The sequence below is a fragment of the Stenella coeruleoalba genome, assembly GCF_951394435.1.
Source record: "Stenella coeruleoalba genome assembly, chromosome: 16".
NCBI classification, from domain to species: Eukaryota; Metazoa; Chordata; class Mammalia; order Artiodactyla; family Delphinidae; genus Stenella; species Stenella coeruleoalba.
In genome coordinates, this window is record NC_137162.1 from 64,472,047 (window position 1) to 64,484,426 (window position 12,380).

At 35.3% G+C, this 12,380-nt stretch overlaps 1 protein-coding gene across 14 annotated transcripts in view; it reads left to right on the forward strand.

The window, feature by feature from the left end:
• The window catches only part of CTNNA3 (catenin alpha 3), a 1,677,393-nt gene that overhangs the window by 483,630 nt on the left and 1,181,383 nt on the right, over positions 1-12,380 (forward strand). The window lies entirely within an intron of this gene.

A 12,380-nucleotide genomic window follows, 5' to 3' on the forward strand; every position in this document is an offset into this window, starting at 1 on the left:
TACTAGCTTTATAATTGTTTGGTCCACTACCTTGACTATATATTTGTCTTTACTGTGAGATTTTTCCTTTTATAACTTTCTCATTTCTATTTGTGGCCTTTTCTTCTCTGCTTAGAGAAGTCCCTTTAATATGTCTTGTAAGGCTGATTTGGTTTTGATGAACTCTTTTAACTTTTGCTTGTCTCTAAAACTCTTTATCTGTCCTTCCATTCTGAATGATAACCTTGCTGGGTAGAATATTCTTCGCTGTAGATTTTTTCCTTCAGCACTTTGAATACATATGGTGCCACTGCCTTCTGGCCTGCAAAGTTTCTGCTGAAAAGTCAAACAACGGTCTTATGGGAGTCCCCTTATATGTATCTAGTTGCTTTTCTCTTGCTGTTTTTAAGAGTCTCTCTTTATCTTTAATTTATGACATTTTAATTAGAATGTATTTTGATGTGGACCTCTTTGGGTTCATCTTGTTTGAGACTTTGTGTGCTTTCTGGACTTGGATGTGTGTTTCCTCCTTCAGGTTAGGTAAATTTTCGGGTATTATTTCTTCAAATAAGTTGTCTATTTTTTTATCTCTCTTATTCTTTTGGGACCCCCTATAATGCAAGTATTAGTATGCTTGATGTTGTCTCAGAGGTCTCTTAAACTATCCTCATTATTATTATTACTATTTTTCTATTCAGCTTGGGTAATTTCCACTACTGTTTTCCAGATCATCGATCTGTTCCTCTGTATCATCTAGTCTACTGTTGATTCCTTCTGTCTTATTTTTAAATTTCAGTAATTGTATTCTTCAGCTCTACTTGATTCTTCTTTATACTTTCTAACTTTTTGTTGAAATTCTCTGTTCATCCAGTCTTCTCTTGAGTTTTATGAGTATCTTTATACTTACTACCTTGAACTCTTTATCAGGTTGATTGCTCATACCCATTTCATTTAGTTCTTTTTCTGAGGATTTGTCTTGTTCCTTCATTTGGAACATACTCCTCTGTCTCCACATTTTATCTAATTCTCTGTGTTTATTTCTATGTGTTAGGTATGTTGGTTAGCTTTCCTGTTATTGGAGAGTGGCCCTATGTAGGAGATACCCTGTGTGGTCTAGCAGCATACCCCCCTTTGGCCAGGGCTGACTACTGTAGGTGCACTGGTAGGCAAGGCTGGCCCTCGGCCTGGTTTGCTGTGAGGCCCTGCTTTGTATCGTTGCTACTGGATTGCTGGAGGGTGGAGTAGACTTCCTGTACTGCTGTCTATATAGCCAAGGTAGCATGTTCATGGCTGGCGCTGGCCTGCTTGTGGGTGTGACCTAGACCCCACAAGTGTTTCATATATTTAGAAACTTATTAAGTTCAGAAATGTTCTTGACTATCCTGTCTTTCTGATCAATTCCTTTTTATCATTATAAAATATTCCTCTATCTTTCTTAATATTTTCTGCTCTGAATTTTACTTTGCCTAGTGTTAATATTGATATTTGTGGCTTTCTTTCTATTAGCATTTTCCTGATGTGTCTTTGATATTAATTTTATCTGTTTACAATTAAATAAATCAATTAAGGAATGTGTGAATTTATTCTTGTAAAATAATCATACAATTGCAGAAATATGTTAAGGAAACATTAATGTCACTTTTCTCTCCATTTCAATTTCATTTTTATTGCCCAAGATAATTGCTATTTTTTTGTGTATATTTTCCAGACCCATTTATAGGAAGAGACACTTCTTTTTTTTCTATTTTTTTTCTCTCTTATGAAACTCTTGTTAAGGTGGATGTTGGTCTGTCTGGATGAGTCTCCTGGATTTTAATTTTTTTTTCTTTTCATACTTTGCATTTTCTTGCCATTTTCTCATTCTGGGAGAATTCTTTGGCTTTCTTTTTTCATCATTAATTTGTGTTGTTAGTGTGTTTATGTCTTCAACTGTGTAGTTTTTGTATCTGCAATACCATTTTTAATTTCCAAGAATGCCAGTGGTTTTATTGTGGTTCTTCTTTTTATAGCTATATAAACATTTAAATATCTTTGAAGATATTAAGTATACTAATTATATTTAATTAAGAGTTTAGCTTTCTGTTTGTTGAGTTTGAGGCCTCTCTTTTTTTTTTTTTTTTTTTGCGGTATGTGGGCCTCTCACTGTTGTGGCCTCTCCCATTGCGGAGCACAGGCTCCGGACACGCAGGCTCAGCGGCCATGGCTCATGGGCCTAGCTGCTCCGCGGCATGTGGGATCTTCCCAGACCGGGGCGTGAACCCGTGTCCCCTGCATCGGCAGGTGGACTCTCAACCACTGCGCCACCAGGGAAGCCCTGAGGCCTCTCTTTAATTCTTTTGGTGTTTCTTAAATGTTTGGCAGTTGTCTGCTTGGATAAGAATCACTTTGGGTGCTAGTAGAAATGAAGATTTCAGTTCCCCATTTAGAGCTACTTTGATGATGAGGTCGTAAATCTTTTTCAAAAAACAAGCTTCCCAGGTGATTTTTATGCACACTAAATGTTGACAAATATTCAACTAGATTGTACAGTATTAGTAGCTGTAGTGTATTTTATAGTAAACTCAATATTCATGTAATTTATTTGCAGTCATTGTAAGGTTGTTATTACAGGAGTGCTAGGTCAAGTTATACTGGAGTAAGAGAGTAAGGAGATTTAGGTGCTCCTTAGACCAGGAAAGTGGTTTATCTTCTGGGAGCAGGAACTTCCTGTCCCTTGTGGTGTATATTGCCTAGATTATTTGATTACAGAAGAAACATTCTGGGCTCTAAAGTTACAACCCACATGGGGCTTCTTAGGCTAAAGTCTAAAGAAATCCATCTATAGAATCCAGGGGTCTCTGGACTTGGTTGAGAAAAAAATTAGAACTTTATTTTCAAAGTTCTATCTCAAATTTAGCATTTTGTTTATTTATTAATATAGGCGGCAAACCACAGTAGTGCTGGCAATACCTAAGACTTTTTCATGAGTAGAAATTACAGATATTTTCATACCACAATACAGGTATGCAAAATATCGTTTATGATTGCACTACCTCTAAATTATGGAAGTTATTAGATCCACTGCTAGATCTTGTTATTTCATGTTTGTTAATATGACAAATTTAAAAATATTTTTATAACTGTCAATGTAATTGTTTTCCTTTTAAATCTGTGTTTTTTGTTTTATGTATTATGGTCATTGTTTTGAGAAGAGCTTTTATTTTTCACCAGACTGTAAATGGAGTCCAGGACAAGTTTAAGAACTGCTAGACTTGACTTGACTTGTGACTTTAGTCTGGGTCAGTTGCTGAGTAAGTTTTTTTCTGAGAATGGGATATTAGCTTAATTGTTCTGCCCTTTAATTACTTAAAATACAATATGTTCAACTTATAGAGCCTTTGATTCTAGAGTATTGCTGGAAAGTCTTCATTATTTTTGAAGTCTTTTTTTTCCCTAAGTGGAATTGCTCTTTTCTTGTTTTTTATCATTATCTTGTTTTTTTTTTTTTACTTTTCTTCCTCCTTCTCTTCTTCTTTTCTTCCTTGCTCTTACCTCCCACACTTTGCATCCCTACCCCCTCTTTTCTTAATTTGTTCTTTTCATTATTTATTGAGTAGTTAATATATGCAGATATGTACAAATTCAAAAGATACAATGACGTCTAGTGATTTGGGGGTAGATAAGATTAAAAACAATATATCCTGAAAACCTCTTCACAAAGGTAGAAGAGAAAGAAAGGTTTTATTATTGAGTAAGCATTAAACCAGAATACGACACAAATCACAGGCAAACTGCTAAAGAAATTGCAGATACAGAAAGAAGTCTCACCATTTTATATAAGTAAGCAGATACAACCCATTACATACATGTTCTCAAGAACAGTAACTAGTCCTCAAATAAGAGTACTTGATAGTACTCTTTTGCCTGCATAATTCACCATAAATTAATCAGGTAATTAGAATGACAATCTGTGTTAGGTAATTGCCTTTATCCATAGTAAAGTTAAACTTCTTATATGTTTATGACAGGAGATAGGTTTGTAGCTTGGAGCCACATGCCTATAGAAGTTAGGCTTCCACATAAATTGGGAGATAGGGGTGCTATCTTCTTTGATGAGTACATTTCAAAGAGATGGCTCTCATGTCCTTGAGAAAGACATTCCTGGGTGAAAAGCTGGAAAGGAGTTTATTTACATATATTTCAAAGAGATAGAGAAAAAACAGTGACAAGATTTCTAAAGTAAATGATAAAAGAAAAAGGGTGGGGGGAGTCTCTTTCCTTTTTTGCCCCAGGGAAATTATTTTTCTTTTTTTAAAATTTATTATTTATCTTTACTTTTTCCCCAGAAACAATCATTTTTGAACATTCTTTGTGTATTCTTCAGAGGTGGTACCTGTATTTACAAGTGTGGGTATAACTGTGGGATAAATTCCTAGCATGGTACCAGTTCTATAAAAGTCTTTTGAATCAGACAATTTCCAGGCTCTGTTTTCAAGCCTCTTATAGTCCAGTGTCAACTGAGAAAAAAATGTGCAACCTCAAAGTTGAGAATTATGTTTTATTTGGTGGACTTTCTGAATACTTAAGCCTGTAAGATGAACTCTCAGACAGCTCTGAGCGACCTTTCCAAAGAAGTCAGGGAGGAGCCAGGATATATCGTAGTTTTTTTTTTTTTTTTAAAAACAGGTAGTCGGAAAATCAAAAAATTGCAGTTAATTATGGAATATTACTGAGCCATAAAAAATGAAATATGGACGGACCTAGAGATTATCATACTAAATGAAGTAAGTCAGACAGAGAAAGACAAATATATGACATCACTTGTATGTAGAATCTAAAAAATAATACAAATGAACTTATTTACAAAACAGAAACAGACTCACAGACATATAAAACAAACTTATACTTCAAAGGGAAAAGGGTGGGGAGGGATAAATCAGGAGTATGAGATTAACAGATACACCCTACTACATACAAAATAAACAGCACAGACTTACTGTATAACACAGGGAACAATATTCAATATCTTGTAATAACCTATAATGGAAAAGAATCTGAAAAAGTATACAGATATATATATATATATAAATAAATATATGTACATATGAGAGAGAGAGAGAGAGAAAATCTAGCACAATATTGTAAATCAACTATACTTCAATTAAAAAAAGAACAAAACAAACAAAAAAACCTAAATCACTATTTAAAGGCTTAGAAAACAAAAAAGATTACTGTTGGTTAAAGAAAAACCATACATCTCAAGTTAGTGAATTTAGTACTTTTCTATGTATGGGAAGATGCAAGAGTGTGGGCTCATTGAAATCATTTCTTTGATGTGCACCTTAACTATCTAGGGCCAGTATCCTGCTTTTCTCCATCCTGAATCCCCTCAAGGTACACAGTTGTGGGTGGCTGCAATGACTGATAGCCTGATGGCTGGAACATCCTTTGTTTATTGATATGGCAGGTGACATTCTTCATCCACAGTGCCTCCTCTTGGTCATAAATTCGACAAATGTTTGGGAGGTATTTCATGACCAATTTTGTCCCACAGTGCTAAGAAGGCTTATTCCTAGATCAGATGAAGATTCTGTTGATAGGCCACTCAATGTGTTAATTTTTGGATCAGGCCCTGTTGATGATCTAAAATTCTCTGGATCACCTGTCTTACTAGTCTGTTATGATCCAGGAAATGTTTTCCCTTGTTGTTTCTTCCCATATCTAGAGTTGTGCAATTACAATATTCTATGTAGAGTTAAATATATGATCTACTGTCTTAAGATGTTTATCCGTTTTTAATTTTGTCAGAGGCCTGATTACACATTGAGTAATGTAAGAGACAGCAATGTTATAAAACAGATAGGATATAAGTAATATAGCTAGTAACATTGATGAAGTCCTGGTGCAGCAGAGAGGGGTATAAAGCATAAATAATTTGAAAACAAGAAGAAAGAACATATTAAAACAATGATTAGTATAACTTGTTGTAATCTGATTGCAATAAGCCACCAAGTTCACAGGTGAGCCAGATGGAAAAGCCAAATTCTGGAAGGATCAGGTAGAAAGAAAAAGACAAATGTTTCATCTTTGTTTACAAAGGTGTACTTTATCAACGTGTTACAGGTTATAGTGTAAGAGGAAAGGTTTTTCTGGAAAACAAAGATTGAAAGCCAGTCTGTTTCAGAAAAAGTCATACATTATAAATCATATTTATCAATTCTCATTCAGTTCCATGTAATTCCTGTTGATCTGGATGAAGTTGTCAGGTTTTCCATTAGAGTTTTGTAATTTCTTAACCAGTTCAGTGGTATGATTTAAAACTTACCAGAAACAGACTTTTCAAAAAGTCAATTTTATGACTCTTTTTGGAGATATTCAATTTATAAAAGCATCAGAGTAAAACAATGATCACCTGTAAACAAGACTTCAATGCCTGAATAAACATAAAGATTTGCAATTTGGGCGGATGTAGGAGGACTTTATAAGACGGTTTTCCAGCAAGAGAATCTATTTATGTGGACTGGCAGAAAAACTCCTCACAGGAACACACCATTAAGGATGAACAGCAAAATGAAATTAAGGTTAGTCTTATTTGGGACTGTCATATCAGTTTGATTAATCAGTAAATCAATGTACTTTAGTTTCAGAGCTTATAAATTCGCTTTCTTATTAGCAGTGATTAACATATTTCATAGTACTTATCTGGGAGAGAAAGTGCTTTTGGCTCTAAGAGATTTGCTTTAATTTTTTTTTTAAATAAAAGCTTGTTTCCTTCTTAGGGGAATCATATTCCTAAGTTCATATTCTCCTCTTTTAAAGAGAGGGCTAATATTGCTTCTTTTCTGCAATAATGAAATTGGAGTTCCCAGCCCATGCTTTTAAGCACTATACTATAGAGTCTACAGCAGGAGAATGGTAGACAATCTGGTTTTGAAACTAAATTTGGAGGAACCGTACTGAATATCAAGCTAACAAATTTAGACTTTATTAAGTGAGGAATATTTGATTAGGGAGGGAGAAAATCAAATAGATGTTGTGGGAAGATTAATCAGTTGTAATGTGCAGATTATTTTGTAGGGCTAGATATTTGGAGGCAAGAAGAATCAAGAGATTTTTTTTTTTAACATTTCCAGTAAGAGATAATAAGGATTAAAACAAGGGCAGTTGAAATGGAAAGGGAAGGGATAGCTATAAAGAAGGAAGAATTGACAGTTGTAGTGACTTTAAAGGGTGAGAAATGAAAAGGGCCCAAGATGGCTTAGATATCAAACAGACCTATGCTTGGAAGAATGGTGGCATAATACCCTCAATAGAAGGATGAATTGAATTGGGAGAAGGAAGATCTGATATGAAGCAAGGGAGATAGCGAAAAACAAATTATTACAAGCTTCTGAGTATTCAGATATATATATTTTGGAGTTAGTCTTATGAGGGGGAATCATTTGAACACATGTAAATATGGTATGTGAACTGAAATAAACAAGTTACCATTTCTATAACTTTTCTTAAAGAATATTAGTTAAAATTATTCCAAGTCCAGAAGGTTCACTAGTCTCTAGCTTTATTTAAGTAGAGATGTCCATGGTTCCCTCTTCATATAGCCATAGATACGATTAGTAACCAGATTATCACAAAGCCTTTGGAATGTTATGTTTACCATGTAAAGTGATCAATTATGGTCACTTTGTTTCTGCTAAATGTAGCAAACTTTCTAACATGGTCAATCTGTTGGACAAAGCACTTTGCTCAAAATGGATTGGTGCTTATTTGAGAGATATCCTGAGAATAAGCTGAGATCAAGAAATGTGAGGTAGCCTCAGTTACTAATCTACCCTTACCTTTAAAAAATTTCATAAAATATAATTTTATTGGTGTTTGATATTGTGAATTCCAGCTTTAATTTATAGAAATCTGTTTTTTCTCTAATAAAATATGAAGGGTGGAAAATTTTAGAGTCCTTTATTTTTAGGACACAGTTTGATAAAATTTGGTTAGTGGTGTGGGTCATAGTAGAGCTCCGTGCTTTCCTCCTCAGGATGTTGATTACTGCTTTATTACAGAGAACATTGTACAGTGGCCACGTTGTTCCTAGACTTTGGCGCCTATAGCTTTTGTTAGTGGCAGGTGTTCACTGCTAAGTTTCAGATTTAGGGTTGCCTAAATCCGGCCATAGGATCTATCATTTATAAGCTTTATTTGCACATTTTAGTATTTATGGTAGATTTGGAAAGGCAAGAGAGGTGGCAGGCAATTACAATTTGAAACCTCATTACACTTTATGCTATGAGTAGAATTTCAAAGTTTGTTTTCTTAGAACAGTTGAAAAGAAAAAAACAGCCATTGTAAAATCTAAACAGAAACTTTTGTTGAAAATACTATTGATCGTGAAGAAAATATTGCCAACATATTAGTTTTTATAAGTAGCTTAATGTTTGAAAGAAATGGCAAAATATCTCATGTTTTCTTCCACAAATCTGGGGCTGTCTTCATGGTTGTACAACCTGTGCAGTTACACAGGGCCCCGTGTTTGGAAGTATCTCACATTTATTTTAATTATCTGAAGTTGCTGTCTTGACATTCTGAATACATTTTGAACAAAGGGCTCTGCATTTTAATTTTGCATTGAGCCCCCCACTGCCCTGCCCCAAATTATGTAACTGGTCCTGCATAAATCCCTTGGTTACTTTCAGATTAACTTGTACCCTGTTTAGTTCCCATTACTGTACCTGATCTCAGCTCATTTTTAACATGTGAAATCCAAGATAGAATTGCAGTTAAAGTGAAGTCTTCTGATTTAGGTTGATTACTGGCATTTAAGCAGTTTGGACTCAGTGCAAGTTACATGTTCAGAAAATCTTAGCTTTGTTAGCCACAAATGACCACTTGAAGTTAAATAAATAATTTAGCAGGCAGGATCCAAAAGAGGAAAGACCAAAAGCCCCAGAGCAAAGGGAAAAAATGAAAAGCAATGAATAGACACGAGGTGCCTTCCAACACTCTCTCTGGCTCTTCTCTAAGCCTGCAATAAGCCAGTCAACTGGCATATGTCATATCCTGCAGATGGAAAAACAGCCTGTGGAAATGTATACAAGTGCAGATGCATGGATCTGTCATGCAGCTGCCAGAGGTTATGTTTGTTAAGCAGCCTGCCAGTGGCCATGAGTTTTGAAGAAGGGTAGCTGCTTTGTGGGTGGCAGATTATTCTTATATGTTCCACATGGAAACCATGCTGTCTCTAATAGGCATAGTGGCCTCTTCAATGCCTGGAATGAGTCTGACCATATTTTTCTTCTTACATTACTCAGTTATGTGACTGTTGGGCTAGTATATGGAGTCAGCCTTACAGAGAGGGAGGGAGGCCAAAGGTAGAGTTGGAATTCTGGTGATAGATGAGGCAGTGTAATAAATAGATTCAGCCATCAGGTCCAGAGACTGAGGGAGCATCAGTTGAGGTCAGTTGACATCTTGATGTAAAACAGATGAGACATAACCTACTGTGACACATCATACTGAAGGTAGTGAGAATAGTCTGTTTTATTTGACATTTTCTAATACTGGAGAATTTCTAAGCTTGCATATTTCTAATTTAAATATAGGGCTTAAATAGTTGTAAGAAGATGTAATGTGTGTGGTGTTAATGTTACAGTTTTATTGAAAAGGTGAATGAAAAGTGTATACATGACTGTTTTTGGCTTGGGGAGATTAATGAGGAAAGGGCAATAGATTGAGAATCATTTTCTATCGGTACATGACCTGTGGGCATCTTTAGGGTCATGAAACAGCAAGAGTGGCGTGAGCTGGGGAAGGCATGAGAATTTTGACCTGCTGTAGACCCCCACTTACTGATCCTCAGTATAAGTGGATTTGGAGAAGGGGTCACCTTACCTCTAGCAAACAGACTACAATTTACCAGAGAGCCTCCTTGGAACCACTTATGTTTAGAGGGAGAATCACATTCAGTGCTAATGTAGATGTTCTAACAACAAAGGATCCTGGCGCTGAAGGATCTTTGTGCTCTTTTGGGGGAGCAATCGCCTTACTTTGAGAGACTCCTTAATTTGAAATGTTGGGTGCTCTCCTCTTTTCATCAATTGTAAGAGTTTCCATTTCCTGTTGACTCGTACTCACTGAGGATATTTTGAAATTTCCACACACTTTTTCCCTGCCAAATCTTCAAATATGGAATTAGCAGGCATAGTCACAATTAAGTTAAACTGAAAACCCTCTAAATTTAATAATTTCTCATCCAGACTACAGAAAAATAACCCTGACATCCTTACCTAAATTAGTTTTCATTGGCACCTGATACTTCTTTCCCATTAGTTATCTTGATATGTACCCCTGCTAGTCTCTCTCTAGATAAGATGATCCTTCCAAGCACTGCTTTTGGCCTTCATATTCAATTACTTTTAGAGAGAAAGAGTCCTTACTACAATTTTGCTTGGCAGTCATAATGGTAAACTAGTGTATTATGGCTCCCTGATTAGAAGAGTCTGAAATAGGGTCCAATGATGAAATTTTTCTTCATGGCACTATTTATTGCTAAATTTAAAGTATATAGTTTATGCTCTATAATAGCATATCACACTGCATAAAATCAATATCGAATTGAAAAGTAGTCTGGATATGTAGATGCATTCTTTTAACATTAATTTTATTTTTAATGTTGTTCTGCATCCTAGTTACCAAAGCTATGAGAATATTGTAACATTCAGAAAGGGACATACTGGACACCTGCAGTTTATAATAATATAAAAACCAGTAGCCTTTTAGAGTGTTTTATAATGATGAAAGCTGGATTTGGGGGGCTGAATTGTTAAGAACTTTTGTAATCATGCTCTTATCACCTAAATGTTCTGCTGAATAATTAAACACAGTGGTTGGTTGGTTTCATTACTGCCAATATGCATGACACAGGAGGTTTTAGCAAACTGCTTCTATTCCTTCACTTTCTTTCTTCTCATTTCCTCTGCTTTCCTCTATCCTCCTTCCCCCACTCCATTCTTCTCAGTCCCTCCTCAACTTCCCTTTCATCTTTCCTCTCTTTCCCTCCTCCTTTACCTTATTTGCATCTCCCTCCCCTCTCTTTGTCCTTCTCTCCTCCTCCTTGTATCTCACATGTTCTTGTTTATTAAGAGAATTAAATACCTAAATCAGATTTATTAAGCACTTAAGGAAAACATAAGGCCTTTGGTAAAATCTCTAAAAGAGCAAAGAATAGCAGAAGGAATGATCTTGTTTTAACATTTTTCTGACCAACTTTTGAATATGTCATTATGTATCTAGTAAAGCAAAAAGATCTGAACAGCAGTAAGTGCAAAATCAGTTGATTTTTCTATATGTTTTCTTAACTTGGAAAAGACATTAAGCCAGGAACTGATGTTTCTCGTTATACATCCATACCCTATAATGAACAGCACCAGCAATATCTGTCTTGAATTAAAAAAGAGAAGGCTATAAAATGAAGCATCATGGATTAAACTGTGGAATAGGTGAACATCATCTTTGGTGGTCCTTCCCATCCTTTCTGTCAGAATTCTTTTTTCTCAGAGCATGTGTTCCCTCTTTTCCCACTGATACCCAGTATCTGTATCCTAGCCACCTAAGACTTGCTTCATGCCCCTCCACACTGTGATGCATATTCTCTTCAGCTGCCTCTTTTTCTTTTATTTTAACTAACTTATTTTTAACTAGTCATAAGGGAAAAGACCTGATAAACTAAAACCTTGATGACATACAACAGCTTAAAATTCTGTCCTCTCCCAGTGCTTTCTCCAAAGATACCTGCCAGTTTAGGGAAACAGTGCTTTTAATCACAATCAATCAACCACTTTTAGTGTAGATAATAGGCACCAATGGTGGTTCTATATTGTAAGGGAGGTTTTCTAAGCAGCAAATGATAGTACAGAGGTATCGATTTCTTCAACCTGCTACATGGGAGTCATCACTACCTTTTATCTAGTGAAATCCAGCTAACAAGATATCATAACAAAAGAATTTCACATCATGAAAAATAAAATGAAAAGCAATTTCTAGAGCTGTGTTGTTCAATATACTAGCCGTTTGTCAGATGTAGCTATTTGAATTTAAAATTAAGCCAATCACAATTAAATAAAATTAAAAATTCAGTTCCTCAGTTGTGCTAGCCACATTTTAAGTGTTTAATAGCTATATGTAGCAGGTGGCTACTGTATTGGCCATTGTAGATACAGAAAATTTTCATCATCACAAAAACTTGTTTTGAACAGCACTCTAGAGTGTACTTTGGTGTGAATACAATTTTATCCCAATTTCTTATCAAAACTTCAGGCTTTATGGAGAATCCAAAATGATAATTTTGGTTATCTTATAGATTAATACATTCTAAATATAGGTTTTCAAACACAATGACTCAAGCAAATTATTTTTTTCCTAGCCATAGT